The sequence below is a fragment of the Rattus norvegicus genome, chromosome 2, assembly GCF_021556685.1.
Source record: "Rattus norvegicus strain SHRSP/BbbUtx chromosome 2, alternate assembly SHRSP_T2T, whole genome shotgun sequence".
Classification (NCBI taxonomy): domain Eukaryota; kingdom Metazoa; phylum Chordata; class Mammalia; order Rodentia; family Muridae; genus Rattus; species Rattus norvegicus.
The window spans coordinates 170770928-170795896 of record NC_141535.1 but is presented as its reverse complement, the minus strand read 5'-3'; the positions used below and the strand labels follow the sequence as shown (position 1 = coordinate 170795896).

At 43.9% G+C, this 24969-nt stretch overlaps 1 long non-coding RNA gene across 3 annotated transcripts in view; it reads left to right on the top strand.

Annotated features, from left to right (window-relative positions):
* The window catches only part of LOC120100856 (uncharacterized), an 89506-nt gene extending 71104 nt beyond the window's left edge, over nucleotides 1-18402 (top strand). For 2 of the 3 annotated variants that reach the window (XR_015675933.1, XR_015675929.1), the window contains 4 exons: nucleotides 15414-15463; nucleotides 15782-16479; nucleotides 16588-16664; nucleotides 17995-18402. This is a non-coding gene — a long non-coding RNA (uncharacterized LOC120100856). The remainder of the gene's footprint in view (nucleotides 1-15413; nucleotides 15464-15781; nucleotides 16480-16587; nucleotides 16665-17994) is intronic. The other variant, XR_015675937.1, reaches the window with a different exon arrangement.
* The last annotated feature ends 6567 nt before the right edge of the window (nucleotides 18403-24969 follow it).

Genomic DNA, 24969 nt, shown 5'->3' with positions numbered 1-24969 from the left:
ATGGTCTTTGGTGTTTTCCTCTGGTGTCCAAGATGTATGTACAGAGTGCAGCCTCTTCTGGTTTCCCAGGCTTGTCTGCCTCTCTGAAGGTTTAGCTCTCCCTCCCACGGGATTTGGGTGCAGAGAACTGTTTATCTGGTCTGTTTCCTTCAGGTTCCGGCGGTGTCTCAGGCAAAGGGACATTCTTAACTCACCGGTCCTAGACAGTCTTCTTGCTGCCTCTAGTAAATTACCAAAAGCCACACTAGTTTCTACCTAAGCTACAGAATACAAACTTAATGAATACGTAAACAATTTCTTTTAGTAGCTAACAGACTGGAAATCAAACTCCGTATCAGTGAATATTATAATGTTTTTGTTGTTGTTGTTGTTGTTGTTGTTTTTTGTTTTAGGATTCAACTGAAATGTTGTTATCATGGTAGAAAACCACACCGAGGGGTTGGGGATTTAGCTCAGTGGTAGAGCGCTTGCCTAGGAAGTGCAAGGCCCTGGGTTCAATTCCCAGCTCTGCAAAAAAAAAAAAAAAAAAAAAAAAAAAAAAAAAAAAAAAAAAAACCAAAAAAAAAAAAAAAAGAAAAAAAGAAAAAAAAGAAAACCACACCGAAGGCAGGAAGAGTGCTTTGAGTAGGGTACCCAGAAAATGCTTATCGCCAGCAATGGAACCACCCAGAAAGGCCTAGAGAGACTGAGAGGTAACGCAGAGCAATGCACCCACTCTGCTCTTGGACTGAGAGGTAACGCAGAGCAATGCACCCACTCTGATCTTGGTCACTCCATCTTTTTGCTTCTGTGGAGCCACAAATGACTTCCTAAAGGGCTTTGGGGACAAAAACATTTCATTCTTACTATTTCTTCAGGCTGTCTTTCTTGCCCAGAGTCTCTGGCACAAGGACCTTTCCTTTATTTGAAATATGGAGTCTTTCTGAGTCCTTCCACTATTGTGTAATTGGAGCTGTAAAACAGTTGGGGACGATCTCTTTAAAAATTCCAGTAAATACTGAAGGACATTATTAACCCCAACTCCTGTAAACACCTAGTGAGAAAAGGACATATTTTTCCCAGTCCCATATAATTTTCATTATGTAATAATAGATAAAGTTAATATTTGGGGACCAAACAGACAGACAAACAGACTTTTGTAAGCCTTTTGGTTGCTTCTGTCTCCTCAACTTTAAATGTTAGCTCTTGGTTCACACACCCAATCATCCATCCATTCCCTTGGTGTTTATAAAATGTCCATGGTGAACCAGCCACTGCAGTCGTGCGCTCTGTGCATGCTTAGGAGAAAAAGTCTCTGTTCTGGGCGAAGATGGAGTCATTGGTGGGAGACGAGAAGTGTGGTTGGGACAAGAACAGGATGTCACTCAAAGACAGCATGAAAGATCGCTACTTACCAAGACCCCTGGGAGTGTTCAGAACAGATAAGAAAGCCCAAGCTGACATTTGAGAGACAGAGAAGGTTCCAGAAGTCTGATAGAGCTGAGACAAATGAAAAAACAAGGTTCATTGGATTTGGCAATAAGGGGACACTTTTATCATCAGCTAAACAGTTTCAGTGCAGTGCTGGACATAGAAGCTGGACTGCAGCTGGGCTGGTACATGACCAGAGAGTGAGTGCACATGAAAGGGTAGAGACAGGCTGGCTGCTGGCTGCAAACAGTCTTGGGGTTAAAGGAGGTCTTTGGATTTTAATTTAAACACATTTTTATAAGCTTTGAAACCCTGCCCGATGTTCCAACAGCAAAGAAAAGGATGAGAAGTCAAGGCAGGAATAGGGTAGGGGGTATGGGGGGAGGAAACTGTGCAGGCGCTGAGAGCCAAGGGTTCAAATGAACATGCCAGTCATCCACGGAGGGTGGGCGTGGCCCAGGAAAGCAGGCTGGGGCAAGCCTGGTCTGTGGAGCCTCGTCTTGTTTCATGGCCCGTTTGGGATCAGGGAGCCATTTTCCTTCCAGCCTGGAAAGCCTTCAGTGGGGATGTAAGGCAGGCATCACATGCTGTGGTGTCAGCAAGGGTGACAGACAGGGACCCCCAGAGCCTGCTGAGTCCACGTTCTTCTAAGTCAGCAGTTGCTGTTTTTTTAGTTCCAGACACCGTGGGAAAACGCAGATACAGTGTTTCTGGGTCAAAAACAAAACAAACAAAATGGTAAATAAACCAAACCACCCAGAATCTGGATTTTTATGTGAAATTTCCCAATTTTGAACTGTTGGAAAATATTAAAGACAACGTTCTAGTAGGAAGAGGGAGAAGCTCCTCACTAAGGAGCTATTGACAGTTAGAGGCCTCCAGAGCAGGGAGTGCCAGTTTCCTTTAAGGTGAAGTTGACCACACTGTAGTGGATAGCCCTAAACCTAGAATTATATGGGTACCATAAAGTGGAGTTGAAGGACTTAAAAGAAATCAGAAAGAGGAGTGGGGTGGCAGGGGTGGATCTGGGAGGAGCTAGGGGGGAGAACAGAAGATGAATATGATCAAAATGCATAATATGCAATTCTTAGCAAATTAATAAATATAGTATGCAATAAATAAATGAACATGAAATCCGAGACCAAAGTATTGTTAGCATTGTAGTAAGAACTTTTATAAATACTTCAGGGAATACATGCTTTTATTTTTTACTGCTTCCTGCTCCCCTGAAGATCGTCAAGAAAGAGTGAAATCATTGCATTAATTCTTTGGACTTAAACAAACACAAGCAAACAAGCAAACAGTTATGTGAGAGTTCACCAAAACATGTCTGCTGATCTTGTCGTCTTCCCGGACTGTAACTTGCCATGTACGATTTAGCATATCTCCTTTAAGGACTAGGATTTTTCTTTTTCTTTTTTCTTTTCATCCTCAAATCCTGTCCCTTTTTGTACAACCACTGAGAAAAACGCTAACCTAGAAAATGACGTGAGGAGTTGGAGGAAGAGGCAGCATAATGTATTTAGCCTTCCTAAATCATGTTAAGGGCTGCGACCTGCCAGGACTTTAATTTTATAAGCTGACTCTCTTATGTCCTGCAATTTTCTTTGCTCACTTTAAACTTTTCTGAAATGTTGCATTGCTCTTGGAACCAGAAAGGACTTAACCACTTTGCTTATTAATAGAGTAAAACAAAAAAACAAAAAACCCAGTAACTTTAAAAAAATGGATCTTCGTACCATAGGACAGGCCTGAAACATAATTACACTTACAAACAGGGAGCATGGCTACATGTGCCAAAGGAAAGAGCACTTTTATAATTTACTTTCCGCTTGCCCGTGACTACTGGTTTGTGGCAGGGTAAGAACGGGTGTACATGAAAACCAGAGAAGGTACGCGGGTGAACCTTGCAGTGAGGAAGGCTCACTTTAAAGATGAGGTGAATTATGCTCCGACACCCAGCTCACTGACTGCTAGGCTGTGTCGGGAAGTTGCTCATTTAGTAGGCTTGGGAAGCAAATCCCTAGGTTGTATGGATGCTACCTGTATGCAGTAGCATACAGGGAAAAAACAAAACAAAACAACTGTTTCGGAATGTTTCCGGGCTTTACCATGCCTCCATCCGGACAATACTATACAGACATTTATGTAAGGTAACCATAGTTTTTATTACAAAAGGTTGATCTAGGCTTTGGACCACTGGACTGAAGATCTGCCAGTACATGTATGAAAACAGGAGATCCGTTGTCTAAGCAGGAGGGGAGGTTCAGGTTGTCTGTTCTCCGTTTGCGGCTGCTGTTTCATTCCGGCTCTGCTGGGGATGTGTTCCCCCAGTGACGCAGCCTCTTGTTTATTGAGCTACAGACTCCCAGTATCACACTGGTTGCTAGAATGGGAAATGCCTTTCTCCTTGGCGCTTTGCTATGCTCTACCAGGAGGTGCAGTAGAAGGAGCCTGCAGGACCAGAGAGGGAAGAGACTTCCTTCCTGTCTATTTCCGGTCTCCTTGCTCCTAAGAATGCGGTCCCAGAAGAAGTAGTGATTATTCATGCTGCGGGTGTTTCCCTCCCTCTGCTCTCAGAATCAGCATCTTGGTATTTTTTCTTTTCAGGGATGCATTGTAGTTCCAGGCAGTAGGTGCTTTCTCTCGACAAAACCGCAGTGTCTTCCGTCACCTCCCCGCCTCCCCATCCCGGGGTTGGTGACCAGGCAGCACTTGTATTTGGAGTCTGAGTCTTTACTCTGTGGTGTCTCTATTCCAGGCTTCCAGGTTCTAATTCTAATAATTCCAGTTCCTTTTCTCTGTTCCTATAACCTGAGGCTCAGTGACTGTCTCCTTTGGTGACTGTTCCCTTGGGCTCTCCTTTGTGGTTTTCAGTATCTGTTTAGAGGATTTCTGTATTAATTCCTCACCGTTAAAAGATCAACCAGTGTATTCACTTTTCTGACATCTGACTGTCTGTCTGTCATGGTGTGCTGTACTTCATGCCACAAACCTTAAATTCTAGAATATGGACAACAGGTGCTTTAAGAAAACCACAGAAACAGACTGGAGAACTGGCCACTCTTCCAGAGGTCTCCCCGGTTCAATTCCCAGCAACCACATGGTGGCTGGCTAACATCTATAATGAGTTCTGATGCCCCCTTTTGGTGTGTCTGAAGATAGCTACAGTGTACTCATAAACATAAAATAAACAAATATTTTAAAAACCACCAAGGAAGGAAACATGTGGACCCCCACCCCAATTCTATAGCTGTAATTGCATGGAATTCCTGCAGTAGAATCACATTATTTTAAAAAGGCATATTCCTGGGTACTCCCTCTAAACTTACTGCACTTTAAATAAGCTTTCTAGATGAGTTTCTGTGTTTGCTGGTAGTTGCTATCTTTCTTTTAAAAATGATCCCTTATTATGACTCTGTGTGTGTGTGTGTGTGTGTGTGTGTGTATGTACAGGACACATGTGTGTAGAGGTCACGGGACAACATTAGGAATTGGTTCTCTTCCTCCATCTTTATGTGCGTTTGAAGACCAAACTCAGATCATCAGGTGAGCGCCTTTATCCACTGGGCCCCTTCAGTGGTTCTCTTCTACCTACCTATTGTCTGTCTGTCTGTCTGTCTGTCTGTCTGTCTCTCCACCCATCTACCCATCTACCATTGATGTACATACGTATGCATGCGTGTATCTATGCATCTATCTGTATGTCTATCATGTGTGTAGTGTGTGTAGAGTAGGTTGTGTATGTAGGTGGGTGGCTTATAGGTAGAGGTCAGAGAAGAACTTTGTGGAGCTGGTTCTCTCCTTCTACCTTGACCCATGTTCAAGGGATCAAACTTGGTGTTCAGGCTTGCTGTAAGTACTTTTACAAGCTAACCTATCAAGCAGGCACGCTGACTTGTCCAGATCATGGTGACATGGACAAGCCATAGCTCTTCCATTTTGAGCTGGTAAGCATTTATTCAAAAGACCTGATCTACTAATTATCACAGTCTACCAACATGGCATACAAATGTTGCCAAGAGATCATGTGACTGTTACTTCTGGTATTTGGCCCTTGTCTAGAATTGTGTGGCATTACTGTATTGTACTAGAATCCAAATCTTAAGTGTCCAGACAAGATGCATGCTTTAAAGGCTTGGTGTCTTGGCACCAATGACAACTGATAGAACCTTTTGGAGTTGAGGTCTGATGGAAGATCCTTAGGTCACTAGAGAATGACTTTGAAGTGGGGGATGGGATCGTACCTTCTCTTGATTTTCACTCTTGTATCCTGACTGAGATAAGCCTTTTGGTCTGTCACATGTTCCTCCCATAATAGGCTGTCTCACTAATAGGCTGTCTCACCACAGGACCAACGTGATGGGGCTGGGCAAGTATGTGCTGCACCTTCAAAGCTGAGAGACAAAATTTCTTATACAACAATTATCCCAGTGTTGCTTTGTAGCATCAGGACACTATTGGTGATGCTAGCTTAGGAAATGCTCAGAATGTTTCACTCCTACTGGATGGAACCACCATACTTCATCGTGAAGTAGAAAAAAAAAAAACTCAAAGAAACAAAAACCAAACCATCACAAATTGGAGAGCATCTGCAGATACTGCTGGGAAGATATTTTTAGATGCGGTCAACATTTCTATTAGCAGGCTCTGAGTAAGCAGATTTTCCATGATGTGGACACATATACTGATCCAGTCAGATCTATCAGATTAGGCCCACTGGAGCAAGACCTGAGGCTTGGGGAAGAGAAGAAATTTGACCATGTGGATGTCTGCCTGGATTTCCAGTCTCCTGGAACCAACTTTCAGAGTCAACTTTCTTCAGTTTTCAGTCTGGTGGCTTTCCATATGGAGTTTTGAGCTGATGGCTCTCCATTCTCTCATTGGTCCTGTTTCTCTAGAGAATTCTATTAGTAAGTAAATGTGGAACTTTGAGCCGGCATTAGCACTTTTGTGATCATGATGGTTTAGCCCACGAAGCTTTAGGTGAGGCAGAGAAGAGAGGAAAGGATAGCATAAAATTGTTATGAAATACTTCAAACTGTTGGTTCATTTGTGTTTATTTTAATCCGCACTCCCTGTGTGCCTGCTATGAGCCTGGGATCCACTTATGCAGTGGGAGTATTATAGCCTTTGAGTAAATCCAAGCAGCTCTCTCTAGAGTACTACGGTTTTACTCCCAGGCTTTGTAGGATGCAGCTTCGTCAACAATGGGAAAAGAAAGCAAGTGCACACTCTAAGGCTCTACCACTACCTTCCCTTTCTACAATAGCATTCAACCCTGACAGCAACAATACACCACTGCAGAGTGACTCAACATATTGAGAACACAGCTTTGACAAAGTTGGGTCTCGATATCTTATTTTATTATTTTATGTTTTTAGAGACTTTTCTCTTATTCAATAAAATTATTTTAGGTTTAATTCAAGAAGCACATAGTCTTTGCTGGTCATTGTGTTAAGTAACTCCCTTCAGGAGCTAACAGTTAAAGCAAGAAAAGATTGATGTTCACCTAACCACAGGGTGCAGAGAAGAAGCAACTGAGACCCCTGGGAGGCAGAGACAAACCGCTGAGTGATCTCCAGGCCAGGAAAGGGTGCAGAGTAAGTTCTACCTCAGACAGACTGAAGGATGCTCAGCCCTAAATGGACCATGCATTGCGTGCCCTCCTCCAAAGGCCCAGAGATCATTGCAGAGAGGCTGTGGAGTGAGTGTAAGAACCAGAGGTTGTGGATGGGTACAAGGAAACAGTGGTTTCTGGACACAGAGTGTGGCAGACTTGTTGCTGACAAGTAGAAATGAAGTTGTTTGAGGGAGATCTTTAAAAAACAGACTTATTTTATTTTTGTGTGTATGTCTGTGTGCCTCCTTGAGCACATTAATGAAGCCAGAAAAGAGTGTTAGATCCTTGAGCCACAGTTAAATGTGGCTCTGAGCTGTCTGAAGGTGGCACTAGGAACCAAACCTGATCCTCTGGAAGAAGAGTGAGACCTCTTAACTTTGAACCATCTCTCCAGACCCATTATTGGCCTCGATAACTCTTCATCCCAGACTTTACTGTAAGTTGGAAAGGGTCCTGCTATTTTCTACTCACCTCCAATTAGCATACACCCCCTTTGACAATGAGTGGAGTAGACACTGGTGGAAAGGCCATCCAGAGACTGCCCCACTTGGGATCCATCCCACAACAGTCACCGAACCCAGCCCCTTTGGTGATGCCAAAAAGTGCTTGCTGACAGGAGCCTGATATGGATGTCTACTGAGAGGCTCTGCCAGAGCCTTACTGATACAGATGAGGGTGCTCACAACTAACCATCAGACTGAGCACAGGGACCCCAATGGAGGAGTTAGAGAAAGGACTGAAGGAGCTGAAGAGGTCTGCAACCCCATAGGAAGAACAACAATATCAACCAACCAGATCCCCTAGAGCTCCTGGGGCTAACCTACCAATTAAAGAGTAGGCATGGGGGAACCCATGGCTCCAGCCATATATGTAGCAGAGGATGGCATTGTCTGGCATCAATAGGAAGGAGGGGAAGCCCTTGGTCCTGTGAAGGCTAGTTTCCCCAGTGTGTTGAGAATGCCAGGGTGTCGAGATGGGAGTGGGAAGCATCCTCATAGAAGAATGGGGGAGGGGAGGTGGGGGAGGTGGGAACGGGGAAAGGGAATAACATTTGAAATGTAAATACATAAAATACCAGTTTAAAAAGGAAAAATATAAAGCCACTCTGGGCATGTTCATTCTCCTGCAGGAGGCATGCATGCATGGACACACGTGTGTGTGTGCGCGCGCGCACACACACACACACACACACACACACACACACACACACAAGATTCACCAATAGCAAAACAAAGCATAATAAAACAAAATATCCTTTGATGCATATGGGTGTTTGCCTTGATGTATGTCTGTGTACCAAGTGTATGCAGTGACCCCAGAGACCAGAAGAGGGCAACATCAGATTCCCCAGGGATAGGAGTTACAGAAGGCTGTGGGCTGCCTTTTGGATGTTAGGTGTTGAATTCTGGTCCTCCGGAAGGGCAACATCCCTCCATTCCTACCCTCAGCTAGTTTTAGGACACAGGGTTTTTCTCATGTGTCATATTAGCTCTATGCAAAGTGTGGTCAGAGGTTTGTTCCCTGCTAAAACCTCACCCCCATAGGAGAGGAAAAGGTGTGTGAAGAGTCCTGGGATGCAGCTACACGGTGGGATACAGATAGCTTTGGTGGAGGAATTCACTCAACCTTATGGCTTACAGAGGAGACCAGCAAAAAACTTAGCAGTTCAGCCTTAATTAGACTCCAAAGCTTGAGCAACTCCCTGCACTTGTCCCTGGTGTATTCTTGATTCATTTTCTGTCATTTGAGGCCTCCCCACAACAGTGAACCTCAAGCATCATTGTTTAACAGTGGCAGATGCTCTTCTTCTGTCTTCTCTGAGGATGAGAGGTTTACTTCAAAAGGATGCCTTTGTTTCCCCTCAGTGGTTCCATGACTGTGGTTATTTGATGGTACAAATTTTCTTTTTCCCATAAAACTTAACCTCCTGCTTATGTGTTGGCCTTAACCCTCCTGCTTTGCTTGGACAGTTCTCTTCCAACCAACCTTTTATCAGATCTCCCTTTGTTTAGATCCCCCTGCCTAGAAACATTTTCATGCAACTCCTCAAAGGAGAAGCTACTTTGAAACCTCCAGCTTTGTAGAACACAGAACGCTTGCATAACCTGAACCCTAACCTCCTCTTTATTCCCTTTCTGTCCTATAGATTTGTGGAGGCTGGAACTACATTTCCCAGAATATCCCTGTAGTTAGGAACTTGAATTTACACTTGATCTTAGCCAAAAGGCCGAGAAGCGATAGGAGGAACTTGAATTTAATTCTAAATTAAGAGTTACCTTTATTTGGAATAAAATAAAATATTGTGAAACCAGATGGACATGACAGGGTAGTTATGGAGGCCCATGCTTTCTTTGTAGTAGGGTTATAGCTTCCAATTTAATCTTCAGGCTTCCAGGTTTTATAGCACCTTGGACATGGTAAGGCCAGCAGCTTCCTTGGTGGCCTGATTCTGTTATGGCTTTGGGAGTCATTCCTGGAAGCTGAGCTTTTGAGTCTGTCTTTTTCAGGCTTCCCCTTTATTTGGCAAGCCATTTTACAGCTTGTCATAAATAGTCTCTCTCCCCTTACACTGGTTAGAGAGTTTATAAGGTTCTGCTCCATGAGCTGGTGTCACCTGAACATGGATGGTAACAACACATGAGCCCACTCGTGGGTGCCTTGGAGGGGCAATGGTTAAAGGAGAGGATGTTGATCACTGTGCACAAAACAGCTGCAGAAACAGGTGGCCTGACTCAGAGACAAGGTCTAGTGGTTTGGGCAGACTTTCAGAGATTTAGAAGGAATGCCCTTGGCTATCAGCAACAAGGAATCTGAGGCATAGCTGCATGACCTCACTGAATGGGAAGAGCATGAGTGTGTCCCATGTGTATACTAATCAGAGAGTGGCATCAGTGAGGATGACCTAAATACTCACAGGAGGAAAGGGTCAGTCCTATATGATTCTATCAGCATTCCCACTAGCATTTTCCCTCGCCAAGTAGGGTCATATGTAGGCTTGGTGACATTAGCTTCCATGCACCAAAGGGGATGGGGATATGGCATACCTGATTTCCTCACCTGCCAGCAGTAAAGACCAATACTCAGTATTTAATATTTCATTACTTCTCAGGGGAATCAGCCTGGGACTGTCAGCAGATTGATGACATTGGACCATGTCAGCTGTGAAAGGGGCAACACTTACTTTGGAGTCAGCTTCCCTGTCTCTGCCAAACATTGCTGTCTATGAGTTCTTGCAATACCTTGTTCCATTCAGTATCACTTCTGACCAATGGACTCATTATAATTTATAGCCAGTGAAGAGTGACGGAGGTTCCTGCTCATGCAATCCACTGGTCCTCAGAGTTTCTCCAACACCCTGAAGCAGCTGGCTGGAAAGAACGGTGGAATGGTCTTTTAAGATGTAGTTGGAGGGCCAGCTGGATGAGAACACCCAGCCTGGCTGAAGCAGTGTCCTTAGAATCACGCTGTTGCTGTAAACAGCAAGTAATGTCTATAGTGTTTTTGTTCTCCTAGCCCAGATCCCAGCATCCAGAGACAAAGAAGAAACAGGAACGCCTCTATTCATTGTAATCCTGAAATCTGGATCCTACCCCAGTGTCTTTGAATTCTGTTAATTGGAAGATTTAGTCCCACCAGGAGGGCTCAGGAATGATTCTATGAAGCTGGCCTTCATATTGCCTTCTAGATACGTGAGTTTCTCAGGCCCCAGATTGAATAAGCAGTAGTGGCCATGGGGTAGAGGCAGGAAAATCTGAGGCTTTAAGGTGACTGAGTCTGCCTTATTGAGGCTTGCTGCTGGACAACAGGGGCTGTAAGGAATGCCTGTGAGCTGAAGTGCAGGCTGGAGGTCATGGGAATGTGGGATTAGTAATGGAGGAAGAAAGACATACATTTCAACTATGACCACATGACTTGTTGCAGCAAAAAGAATTGGCAGTAAAAAGAATTGTATCATTTTTGGTATTTCTTCCTTACTTGAACAGTTTTTTCTTCCTCTAGTTCCCTAACATCAGTCAAAACAGTGAAGCTATAGGATACCAAAAGAGGGACTATAGGTTAATTAGACCATCCAATGATAAAGCAGCTGTATGTATGTTTCAGAGGAGGACTTACCTCATGCTCATGCCTCTATTTGAACAACAATTGAGTGTAGTTAGGCAGAAGCATGACTTGGTCACTGGTTTTCTTTCAAATATAGGGCATTAAAAAGGACACATCACCCAGGGAGGCTTGTGGAGTGTTGCTCCAGACTGCCTAGAATTTCCTCACTCTTGGGGTTAGGATGATGGTAGGGTTGGTGACAAGGCAAATGTGTGTGGGGTTTGGAAAGTGGAATGGTGCAGTAGGTGATAGGCTCTGGAACCTGCCATTAGTCACAGCTCCTGTCACCCTGCGTGGTAGCTGTCCTGTTATGTCTCCTTGACAAGACAAACTCCACCTCTCCCCATCTCCCATCTCAGGACAGCTTCCTAATCAAGGATGTCAATGTTTTCTGTGTATCCAGCTGATGTTGGAATGGTGCAGCTTCCAAGTACTCCTCATGGGTGCCCTACTGCACAGCCATCTACACTTTGTTTGTGGGTGTTCAGACTTTCAGCAACTTGAAACTTTCACCAGAAACATAGAAGGTGTACTGGCTGGTTTTGTGTGTCAACTTGACACAAGCTGAAGTGCTCAGAAAGGAAGGAGCCTCAGGTGAGGAAAAGCCTCTATGAGGTCCAGCCGTAAGGTATTTTCTCTATTAGTGATCAATGAGGAATAGCCCAGCCCATGGTGGGTGGTACCATCCTTGGGCTGGTGGTCCTAAGTTCTGAAGAAAGCAGGCAGAGCAAGCCAGGAGAAGCAAACCAGTCAGCGGCATCCCTCCATGGGCTCTGCATCAGCTCCTACCTCCAGGTTGCTGATTGCCTTCCAGGAACCCTGCTTGAGTTCTTGTCCTGACTATGACCTGAAAGTGTAAGCCAAATAAACCCTTTCTCCCCAACTTTCTTTGGTGCTTCATCACGGCAATAGAAAACCCTAAGACAGAAGGTATAGTCTTCGGTTAAATTCTTTACCATTTCTACAACTGCATAAGGTCAGTGTCTATACTAATCCCTTTATGGCACATCGGTTTTCTGTTAAAACCCTGTGTAACATAAATTAACTCTTTTTTAAAAAAAGCCAAATCCCCCTACTGTAATGTTAGTCTTCTATTTAACAAACAAACTTTAGTGAACTAATTTAACTAGTCAAAGGCTTTGTTCTGGGCCCCTCACCAAACACTTGTCCCCTGAAGCCTGGTCGCTCATTTGTAAGTACAGCTGGTCAGTATTTGCTAGCTATTGAATGTAGGCAGTGGTAGAGAGTTTGTGGGAAAACTAGACATGCAGAGTGACTCTCACTGTGTGTGTGTGTGTGTGTGTGTGTGTGTGTGTGTGTGTGTGTCTGTGCGCTTTCCCCTCAACTGACTTCAGTAGCCAGAATAAGTTTTTACATATGGAGGTATTGATGAATATTTGCTGAATAAATGACTGGATATTTTGGTCCATTTTACAGCTTCCCTTTTCATAGCTTTTTTGAAATTGTTGTCTCATATTTATGTTTCTTCATCTAAGTTTTCCTTCCCTCACTGGATACTGTGAACTCCAGCCTTCCACAGTATCTGTTCTCTGCTTACTCTCTTTTTATGTTATATTTATTTTAAAATAAATATGGAAGACATATCTAAACGGCGTCAGGAAACATACCTGTGACCCAACAACTAGCCAGAGAGGCTTCACGTCTACTCTCCTGTCATCTCTTCAAGACCTATCACCGCTGTGAAGACAGCTTTCACAGTTTTTACTTCCCCCTTTACCTTTTAAAAGAAACATCTCTGCTCAGACTCAACATGTCCATCACAGAGCTTGGAAACACCTTCAAACTCTTCTTTCCCTCAGGTTCTGCTAACCCGCTGGTCCCCTGTCTCTTGAACATATTCGTCCCTAAATGTCCTTTCTACACTGGTCCATTTCTTTCACTGGTTTCTATCTTTGGAAATGTATTCCTTCTCTGGTATTTCATTAGGAGCTGATGCTGTTTCCACAGACTGGAATATCTTTGTTCTTTCTCTAATTGGAATTTCTTAATCAGCTGATATCTGCCCAGTACATGCCCACATTCACCCAGTGACAATATATCAATGACTTTCCTTGTTTCTTACTTGCATGTTTTCTGTCACACATTAAGGTGGTTGTTTAATTTCCCTGTAGACTAGTGGTTCTCAACCTTCCTAATGTTGTGACCCTTTAACACAGTTCCTCATGTTGTGGTAACACCCCCAACCATAAAATTATTTCACTGCTACTTTATAACTGTCTGCTACTGTTACGAATTATAATATAAATATCTGATATGCAAGATATTTGGTGTGCAACCCTCCAAAGTGTCACAACTTACATGTTGAAATCTGCTTCCATAGACAGTCATCTCTTTTTTCTGTAGATGACCGTCTCATTCAGATGATTTATTCAGTTTTATAGTTCTGAACGTGGCATGGAACACAGAAGTGATTATTGAAGGTGCCAAGTGAGCTTCTCATTAAAAATACCAAGGATGGATAGCAGAGCACCTACTCAGAGAGGAACACAAAGTAAGGGGAAAAGAGAATCTGTTATTGGGACACAGAACCTGGGGCTGCCAGGTACACATGTTCCAGGACCAGGCTGCTAAAGGAGATTCATGCAAGGAGGGGATGGCGTTCAGCTACCAGGACATGTGCACTTGATGCCAGGGTTCCTTCTCAGAGGCTGCTCAGCAGAGTGCTAGGGGGAGTCAGCTACTGACTTCTAGCATTAGACAGAGCTGGACGCTCGATGCCTAAGTCTCTTTTCTGCCACACTCTCTCACCTGTAAAAGGAAGGAGTAGATAATTCAGGAGAGATGGCAGTCGTTGGAAGGACTCATTGGACACCTGACTTTTCTCTCCTGTCTCTCTTCTCTGGTGACTCAGTTGGCACGTTGGATCCCATGGCAGCCTATGAAAGGGAACTTGCAGCAGCTGTTCCCTGTGACTCTGAGTCAGTGGAGAGAGGCCTTGGGCATGTATACACGATCAGCCCTTTGATCTTCTGACTGTGTTATTCCGAAGGACTCCTTTTTATCCAAAACAGAGGGGAAACGAAGCTTACTTTTTGTGAGCAGAGATAGTGGCAAAGTGAGTTATTTATGACTTTGTTGTAAAATGTCACTAGGAACAGCAGGGCAGGAAGGAAGGGGCAACTTGGGCAACTGCTGACAGCGGTCTGCGGGGGACTAGGAAAGTGTGGGTCTGACAATGGCTGAAACCACATCCTCCATGGAAAATCCTAACTTGGGAGGAGATGAGATTTCATCTCTCTGCCCAGACCTCAGGATTTCAGCATTGGGAACCAGAACGATTTTGGTCAAGTGTTTAGTAGTAGAAGGTGGGTTATTTTTATGGTGTTTGCTTGTCTTGAGCAGACATTCCAATTTAAGGTTATTAGCTGTGGATACTGTCTCTACATAAAATACCTGCTCTTAACATTATGTTCCTGGAATTCCAAACTTGGAACTATACATTTCACTACGCTTTCAGCAAGGTACATCCCATTGTTGGTTAAAAACACGACAAATGCTTGTCTGGCTGGTCACATTTCTGATGATTTTGACTTGTGCTTTACTTTCACTCTGTGGGTAGACAATGGATGAGCCAGTGTGTCTTTCATTGATGGGACCACCTTACCTCACTGGCAGTTACAGCCATTGGCTTGTGGAATGGTCAGGCTTCCTGACGTTTAAAGCCTCCCATTTACACGCCTCCCATGATCCCTTTCAGCTCAATCTCCATGAACATTACATAGGTAAGAACCATCAGAGTCTGATATTGAAGAATTTTGGACAGAGATAGAACTTGTGCTTTTTGGCAGATCGTGCCTGATCAGGGAAGTTTTTTTCTTTTTTTCCAACATAGGATTTGGACTGAAAGGTCATCTAAGTGGAACAAGGCCTCTAAAAGAAGAAAAAAAGTGTTTATTATTCACTGTAGGTTCTTATAAATTCAGACCTGAGAGTTTCATATAAAATGCTTGAAAATAGCCTGGGCAATAAGTGAGTTTAAAGATGAAGAATGATGTAAGGAATTCTTGCGAGAAAAGACAAGGAAGGAAGAACCTTCATTTGATTGTATGAGACTCTCCTCAGCAGAGAAAGACAAAAGGCAGGTGCAAGGGAACCCACTTCTGCATTTCCTTTCTACTCCAATGGCACATGGAAGCTGCCTGTGGGTCCATGGGTCCTTACGGAGAGTTTCAGCTGACACCTCTGTCCCTGTAAAGGGGTCTTTAGGCTTCCACTCTGTAGCCCCTACATTTTCAGAATAATGTTTGCTTGCTTCTAGATCCCGGAGAGCCCAACAGCATCCTGCCAACTAGCATACTGGTGGAAAATGTAAGGATTTTGTTAAATCTCAATCCCCCCATACTGTGTATGTGCGTGTGTGTGTGTGTGTGTGTGTGTGTGTGTGTGTGTGTGTATGTGTGCGTGTGTTTATGTGTGTGTGTGTGTATGTGCGTGCGTACATGTGTGTATGTGTGTGTGTGTGTGTGTGTGTGTGAGTGTGCTGTGGAGGCCTGAGAACCTTGGCTGTCAGTCTGTATCTCTCACCTTGTTTGAAACAGGCTCTGTGTACGCTGGCCTAGCTGCCCAGAGCACTTCAGTCTTCTGTTTCTTCCAGATCTTCCTGTCTCTGCTCCTATCTTGTTATAGGTGCAGTGGATTACAGATGGCACCACACCCTGCTTCCTGCCACTCCTGAGGATCCAGACTCAGGTCCCCATGCTTGCATGGCAGACAAGCATTTTATCCACCTCAGCAGCCCACAGTGGAGTCTTCGGGGAAGCTCAAGAATAATCATTTTCCCCTTTAGGTTGTAAATGTGTTTGCTCATTTCATGTACAAAGTCAATGGCACTCTATTCTAAAAAGTCACTAATTCATCTAGATAAGAGTAGGAAATTATTTGCCACATGGAACAGAGAAGAAACTTAACTTATCTGGGATTCAATGTCTGCAAGAGAGATTTGGCAAACATTTTCCCATCTCTGGCAGTAATGCTCCTCTTTGGAGTATTAAGTATTCAAGCAAATGCACATCTTTTCTCTCAAGAATGGGCCTGCATTTCTGCCGTTTTGTCTTCTTGAATTACAGACACTCAACTGCTGGGTATGGAGTTTACTTCTAAGCCACCTGCTGCCTCTGTTGTTGTTGAGGGGAGGGGTGGGGTTTCTTCTGTTCTAGGAATCTTATCTCCGTGAATTCTCCAGCTCCTGTGAACTGTTGGGTGAGCTCAGGAGCTGCTCGTACAGTCTTCCTGACTTTCAGAGCAAATGCTGAAGCCATGGGTAAGCTTTGCTTACCCTTAGCTTCAGCTGCCCACAAATCCAGGCCCTGAGCATCACTTTGAGGGTGAGAGCAACAAAATGAGTTATTTCTCAGTGTACTTTCCCCAAATTGTGCACTTTGTGATTGGCTCTTTGAAGAATAAAATCTGAAATTGGTCTCATTACCAACTAGGTTCTGCGGGAACTGGTATGGACTGATGTCATTTTCTGCCACTGCACTGCCTGTGGTATTATCTCTTGGATGTTCAGGTACTTATGCATTTTGGGTGGGCTGCTTTGTCCCTGGATGTTCATGGCTGCCTCATTCTTGTTCTTCGAGGCTCTGCTTCAGTGTGACCTCCTGAGAGAGGGGTGATGGTAGGGGATGAAGACATTGGTCTCATTTAAAAGCGACCTCCATCCACATACCATCTCCTGTTTTGTCACTGTCTACATGTTCACTCCCTTCTCTCCCCCTCCCTCTCTCCCCTCCTGTCTGTTAGTCTCATGTATTCTAGGTGGGCCATGAGCTCCTTTTGTTTCTAAAGATGACCTTGACCTCCTGATTCTCAAGAGTGCTAGGATTACAGGTGTGTGCCGACATACCTGGTTTGTTCAGTACTGGAGATCAAACACCAGGCTCTACACTTACTAGACAAGCACTGGCCACATCGTCAACCTTGGTTACACTATCTTCATAGCAGTCAGTGTGAGGCAAAAACAGTCTTGTCCACTCATTTCATTTGCTTGTGTCTCGTCTGCCTTGCCCTTGTGTAATACAAATTCCTTGAGTTCACAGGCTTTTCTTTGGTGATGAGTGTATTCAACAAACCATGACTATGTGGAAAAATGAACCCCTTTTCTCTGTGGGTGCTACCCAGCTGGAACAAGATATTCTGTCATTTGCATGTTTCAAAATGGCAGCCACTTGTCATGTATAACCACTGAACCCTCAAAGTTAGGCTGCTGACTGAAAAAAAATAATGAATTTGTTTTAAAACAATTTAAAATTTAATCTATCCCATGTAGCCAGTGGCTGTCATGTTAGACTTTGAGGCATATTTGGCCTTTGGTAAAAGCAAAAACATGATGTGGCAAGTGTTAGCTGTAAGAGCTAACCTTTGGGTATTTTTTTAAATTTTTTTCCTTTCTCATCTCTTTCTTTTTCTTTTCTCACCTCTTACTCTCTTTGCCCATCCACCTTCCTTCTCTCCTTTTTTCTTCAGAGTTTTCAAGATAGAGCCTTTGTATTTAGCTCAGGTTGGCCTGGAAGTCCCCGTGTGTGTAGCTAGCTCAGGGTGTCTTTTAACTGGCCGTCCTCCCATCTCAGTTTCCGGAGTGCTGAGTCTGAATTATGGGGATGTGGTACCGTGCCTGACTGAGGGTTCGTCTTCTTTCTGGAATCCTTTCTTTTTCTTTTTTTAAATGGCGTCAGTGAAATAGAATATACTCATTCGACACGTTGGCAATGAACCATCTTTTGAAAAGATTTTAGCATCCTTCCGTGACGTGGCAGAGAAGACTTGACTAAGTTCCTTGTGCTTCTCAGGGCAAATTTCAATACTGCTTTGGCTAATAATTGTGTTATTTGGTCTTCCAGAAACAACAGGACTGATGCACACATGTGGACTCAAAGAGACTGAGGGAGAACACACATGGCCTGCACAAGCCAGATGGGGGCCCAGCACTGAGAGAAGGAACTGGATGCAAGTTTTCACCCATAACCAAGAAGCTCTCTGCAATTAACACATTTGCAGAGGAATAATTAGTTTTCTCCAATGGAGTTTCACTGAGTATATCAGCCACACTTAAGGTTACGCTCCATGCCAAGCAGAAGATGGCCAACATAAAAAGAACTCAATGGGATTTTTGTAGATATTTGGTATCATCTTGCTTTGTTTGACCTTTTTTTCTTCCTGGTATTTGTATCTTACTTGTGATTTTGTGGGCTTTTGTTTATGTGTGTTATGTTTCTTGTGCTTTTTTAAAGTTCTAGTATTATTCTATATATTATTGCTATTTTACCTGTTTTCTTTTTAAAGAGAGAGAGAGAGAAAGAAGGGAAAGGGGAGGTGGGATGAAGCTGGGTGGAGGTCAAGAGAGAGGAAACCGTGATCAGAATATATTGGGTGAAAAAAAAATCTTTTTTTCAATTAAAAAGGACACACACACACACACACACACACACACACACACACACACACACACACACAATGTGTTACTTGTGTGGAATTATGTATCCAATAGCATCTTACAGGGTAGGGAACCAAGTGGCTTTAACTTAGAGAGCGGTCTAGTGTGCCTGCACTTAAAGTGTCCATCTTTTCAGAGGAAGGCATTCACCGTTGTGAGGAACTCCCACTCCAAGCTGTAACTCATTTGGAGAAAGCAAACAGAACCAACACCCACTTCATAGTTCAGTCAAAACAAAGCTCTTCTGTACAGCAACTGCTTATGTGCCCTCAACGCTCCCAAGGCGTCATTTGGGGCATATTACCTCATAGGTGATTTACATTTTCTGTTTAGTATCACTTCTGTCTCCTACTCTGTGAGAGGAGGTTGGATAGAGAACTTTTTCCAGGTTTGCAGCTTGAGGTTGCCGTAGCCGGGGAAGTACTCCATGCCTTTGGAAGTTGGCGCTCAGAGAAAACGCTTTTAGGGAGTCTGGGTTCTCCATCGTTTATCATCATTATACGGTGTCTGTCAACAGAAATCCGTTTCCCAGAATTCCGTGAGGAATTTCTCTGTAGAGAAGTATGGAGTCTTGTGACAAGAAAAAGGCCCCACAGTGGAGAGTAATAGGAAGGGGGCGGAGCTGAAACGGAAGCTCTTAGGGCTAATTCCTGGCTGGCGTCATCTCCTTTAGCATTGGGAGTGTTTGACGTTGAGTTCAGAGAACATGACCAGGGCTGATTTCCATCTGTCATGGTGATTAATGGGGATATTGTTAGGCAATAATAGTTTAATAACATAGCTGGGGCCTCAAGGGCGCACCAAAATGTACAAGGAATTCTAAAACTAAGAGAAACCAGGGAGAAAGGCACAAAAGTCAGGGAACTGGGGTCCTGGTCTCGGCCCCGCCATTTATTTAGGAAAGGGCCGTTAGTGAGGAGGCAAAGCTGGCCTGGTGGAGGTCAGAGGCGCTCTCAATGGGGTAAAGAAAGCTGACTCAGCTCTCAGGAACGGTGGCATTTGGTGACTTCAAAGGACTTAGAACCTCAAGGACTAAAAAAGGTTTGTTAAGCTGTGGTCGATGTGCACTAGTACAAAGCAAAGCCACTGTCCTGTACAGTGGGGATGGGACGAAACTCTCCGAAGTAAGGTCACTTTCTAGTTGACCCTCGGCTGCCTGCTGTGAGCATGAAGCCGAAATAGTAACTTTTTTTTTTTTTTTTTTTTTTTAGTTGGTTGGGTTGTTTTTTATTTTTGGTCTTCTGGGTCTCAAAGATGCAGAGTATGGTTAATTTGTAATAACAATATAACCCAGTGAGGTGGTCTCTTTCCCCACATGTCAGTGGTTATTGGTAGTCGGTCACAGACCCAGCCCGACTCACACAAACTCAGAACCTAGAGTGTGTGAGCTTTGAGAACTCAAGGGTAGGCTTCTGTGAGAGAACAGGGTGCTCCCTGACCCAACGCCTTCCTGGACAGAGTGGCTTGCTCTAGCCTGGTGAGCCCATTGCTGCATTCTTTGTGACGCTGTGGGAGTTTGAAGCTCACTGGGAAACAGGTGGGCTGAGGTGCACCGAGGCTTTCTGGTTGGAGAGGCAGGACTGTGCGATTTGTTTTGTTTTGTGCTGTTGACTTTTGTTTCTTCCCACAGTGGCTTCAACTATATTTCCTTTACTTCATAATTAGGACTACGTCTTCCCCTCTTCTAATCCTTTCTCCTTTTCCTCCTTCCCTCCCTTCTTCCTTTCACTCCCTTCTTTCTTTCCAGTTGTCTGTCTGCCTGCCTGCCTGCCTTCTTTTCTCTCTCTCTCTCTCTCTCTCTCTCTCTCTCTCTCTCTCTCTCTCTCTCTCTCTCTCTCTCTGTATCCAGGCCAGTTGCTCTGTCCTATGGCTTACGATTTTGGTAGACATTCACGTGTGAGGGTAATATGCATGGATTTGACCAAATCCAACCAGAGAGTCTGCTAGGAGAGATCATACTGGCTTCTGCTGAGAGTAGAGTCACATGTAGAAGGAAGGGAAGAGGAAGCAGAGGAAACAAGCTCTCTCAGTTCCAAGGCCTGGTTTCTTCAAGGCCATAGACACAGCAGCAGATTCTCACAGCTGATGGCTGATGATTGTCAGGTCCTCTTCATTTGCAGTTACTCTGTGTGGTGGCACTGCCTGCCTCCCTCCCACAAATATCAGCTTTATTGCATAGTTAGGGTTTACCAGTGCGCCCTATAGGACCATAGCATCTCAGCCTCATTGGCCTGTGGTGAGGATTCATATGTTTGCTGAAGAGTTCTGATTTTCTCATTTTCAGGGTGATATTTGTCTCTGGGCAAAGCTTTCTTCAAACTTCCGATTTAAGGTGCTTCAGTGAAAGTTTGGTAAGCGAGTCCTGGAAAGATTTCATGGCATGTTGTAGGAGAAGCCTCTTGTCGCTGACCATTGGACTTTCTTCCGGTGGTGGTGGGGGGGGAAAGATGTATGAGCAGACATGGAGGAAACTGGTCAAGTGCTTTTAAAGAGATAGAAGCTTGGACACCAGTGGTCGGAGACTCTGTGGTTCCTGCATTTTAAAAGCTAATTAATTAATTTTACTTTAGACTAGCCACTAGTAAATTTTCCTCATAGCACACTGTTCCTCCTATGACAGCAGAAACTTTTATCTTTAAAAAGTTTTTTAAAAACGTATTTATTTTTAATGTATACGGAGCATTGCCTGCATGTATGCATGTGTGCTATGTGTGTGCCTGGTTCTGGAGGAGGTCAGAAATGACATTAGATACCCTGGAAATAGAGTTATAGGTCGTTGTAAACCACCACGTGAGTGCTGGGACTCGAACCTGGACCCTTTGCAAGAGCAACAAGTGCTCTAAACCACCGAGACATCTCTCCAAACCCAGAAGCTCTTTCTTTTTCTTGTTTTTAACCCAAAGCTTAGACGCTTACCTCTCTCGGACCGTGTGTACAGAGTACATTGGTTCAGTATGGACACTAATGCAGCATGAACACTTGGCTAAGAATTTCCCCAGCCCCACATTTCAGTCATTTTTGTTGTTGATTACATGTACCAATTATTGTTATGCAAAGTAGAGACACGCTGTAAAGCATGCAGTGTGTGTAACCTGGCCAAGGAGCGGTGCTTTGCCCCAACACTAATGAAGAGAGAGGTTTTAAAGGCCCTGTTTGTCTTTGCATGATCTGTGGAAAGAACCCAAGAATCCCCAAACAGCAACACGTGGCTGGGCTACCTCTGCTCTCCGTGAGGCTTTGTCACAGACACAGCGACTTCCTTATTTACCGCCCCGATGAGAATTAGGTGGCTTTTGGACGTGGTACTTCTCTGGCCTCCATGAAGAACATACTTAAATCCTCTTTCACTTGAGCCTGGGTTTCTATTAGGATTGTGACGGAACCCGGTGAGGATGGAAAGTCAATTAATGTAAAGTCACCCTGGGAGAGATATTGTGGAAGGAAAGTTAGGATCCGCTCTCTGCTCCCAGACCCCGTGGAAAAGAGACCTCACCGCCTGGTCAGGTGGGCACTCCTGAGGCTGCAGAGCTGAAGAGACCACCAACACTGCCCACCCCTGCCCACATGCCTGGCCCAAGAGGAAACTGTATAAGGCCTCTGGGCTCCCGTGGGGGAGGGCCCAGGAGCGGCAGGACCCCTGCCTGAGACACCGCCGGAACCTGAAGGAAACAGACTGGATAAACAGTTCTCTGCACCCAAATCCCGTGGGAGGGAGAGCTAAACCTTCAGAGAGGCAGACAAGCCTGAGAAACCAGAAGAGACTGTTCTCTGTACATACATCTCGGACGCCAGAGGAAAACACCAAAGGCCATATGGAACCCTGGTGCACTGAAGCTCCCGGAAGGGGCGGCACAGGTCTTCCTGGTTGCTGCCGCTGCAGAGAGCCCGTGGGCAGCACCCCTGGAGCAAACTTGAGCCTTGGGACCACAGGTAAGACCAACTTGTCTGCTGCAAGTGACCTGCCTGGTGAACTCAAGACACAGGCCCACAGGAACAGCTGAAGACCTGTACAGAGGAAAAACTACACGCCAGAAAGCAGAACACTCTGTCCCCATAACTGGCTGAAAGAAAACAGTAAAACAGGTCTACAGCACTCCTGACACACAGGCTTATAGGGACAGTCTAGCCACTGTCAGAAATAGCAGAACAAAGTAACACTAGAGATAATCTGATGGCGAGAGGCAAGTGCAGGAACCCAAGCAACAGAAACCAAGACTACATGGCATCATCGGAGCCCAATTCTCCCACCAAAACAAACATGGAATGTCCAAACACACCAGAAAAACAAGATCTAGTTTCAAAATCATATTTGATCATGATGCTGGAGGACTTCAAGAAAGACGTGAAGAACTCCCTTAGAGAAACACAGGAAAACATTAATAAACAAGTAGAAGCCTACAGAGAGGAATCGCAAAAATGCCTGAAAGAATTCCAGGAAAACATAAATAAACAAGTAGAAGCCCATAGGGAGGAGACACAAAAATCCCTGAAAGAATATCAGGAAATCATAAATAAACAAGTAGAAGCCCATAGAGAGGAGTCACAAAAATCCCTGAAAGAATTCCAGGAAAACACAATCAAACAGTTGAAGGAATTAAAAATGGAAATAGAAGCAATCAAGAAAGAACACATGGAAACAACCCTAGATATAGAAAACCAAAAGAAGAGACAAGGAGCTGTAGATACAAGCTTCACAAACAGAATACAAGAGATGGAAGAGAGAATCTCAGGAGCAGAAGATTCCATAGAAATCATTGACTCAACTGTCAAAGATAATGTAAAGCGGAAAAAGCTACTGGTCCAAAACATACAGGAAATCCAGGACTCAATGAGAAGATCAAACCTAAGGATAATAGGTATAGAAGAGAGTGAAGACTCCCAGCTCAAAGGACCAGTAAATATCTTCAACAAAATCATAGAAGAAGTTCCCTAACCTAAAAAAAGAGATACCCATAGGCATACAAGAAGCCTACAGAACTCCAAATAGATTGGACCAGAAAAGAAACACCTCCCGTCACATAATTGTCAAAACACCAAACGCACAAAATAAAGAAAGAATATTAAAAGCAGTAAGGGAAAAAGGTCAAGTAACATATAAAGGCAGACCTATCAGAATCACACCAGACTTTTCGCCAGAAACTATGAAGGCCAGAAGATCCTGGACTGATGTCATACAGACCCTAAGAGAACACAAATGCCAGCCCAGGTTACTGTATCCTGCAAAACTCTCAATTAACATAGATGGAGAAACCAAGATATTCCATGACAAAACCAAATTTACACAATATCTTTCTACAAATCCAGCACTACAAAGGATAATAAATGGTAAAGCCCAACATAAGGAGGCAAGCTATACCCTAGAAGAAGCAAGAAACTAATCGTCTTGGCAACAAAACAAAGAGAATGAAAGCACACAAACATAACCTCACATCCAAATATGAATATAACAGGAAGCAATAATCACTATTCCTTAATATCTCTCAACATCAATGGCCTCAACTCCCCAATAAAAAGACATAGATTAACAAACTGGATATGCAACGAGGACCCTGCATTCTGCTGCCTACAGGAAACACACCTCAGAGACAAAGACAGACATTACCTCAGAGTGAAAGGCTGGAAAACAACTTTCCAAGCAAATGGTCAGAAGAAGCAAGCTGGAGTAGCCATTCTAATATCAAATAAAATCAATTTTCAACTAAAAGTCATCAAAAAAAAGATAAGGAAGGACACTTCATATTCATCAAAGGAAAAATCCACCAAGATGAACTCTCAATCCTAAATATCTATGCCCCAAATACAAGGGCACCTACATATGTAAAAGAAACCTTACTAAAGCTCAAAACACACATTGCACCTCACACAATAATAGTGGGAGATTTCAACACCCCACTCTCATCAATGGACAGATCATGGAAACAGAAATTAAACAGAGATGTAGACAGACTAAGAGAAGTCATGAGCCAAATGGACTTAACGGATATTTATAGAACATTCTATCCTAAAGCAAAAGGATATACCTTCTTCTCACCTCCTCATGGTACTTTCTCCAAAATTGACCATATAATTGGTCAAAAAACGGGCCTCAACAGGTACAGAAAGATAGAAATAATCCCATGCGTGCTATCGGACCACCACGGCCTAAAACTGGTCTTCAATAACAATAAGGGAAGAATGCCCACATATACGTGGAAATTGAACAATGCTCTACTCAATGATAACCTGGTCAAGGAAGAAATAAAGAAAGAAATTAAAAACTTTTTAGAATTTAATGAAAACGAAGGTACAACATACCCAAACTTATGGGACACAATGAAAGCTGTGCTAAGAGAAAAACTCATAGCGCTGAGTGCCTGCAGAAAGAAACAGGAAAGAGCATATG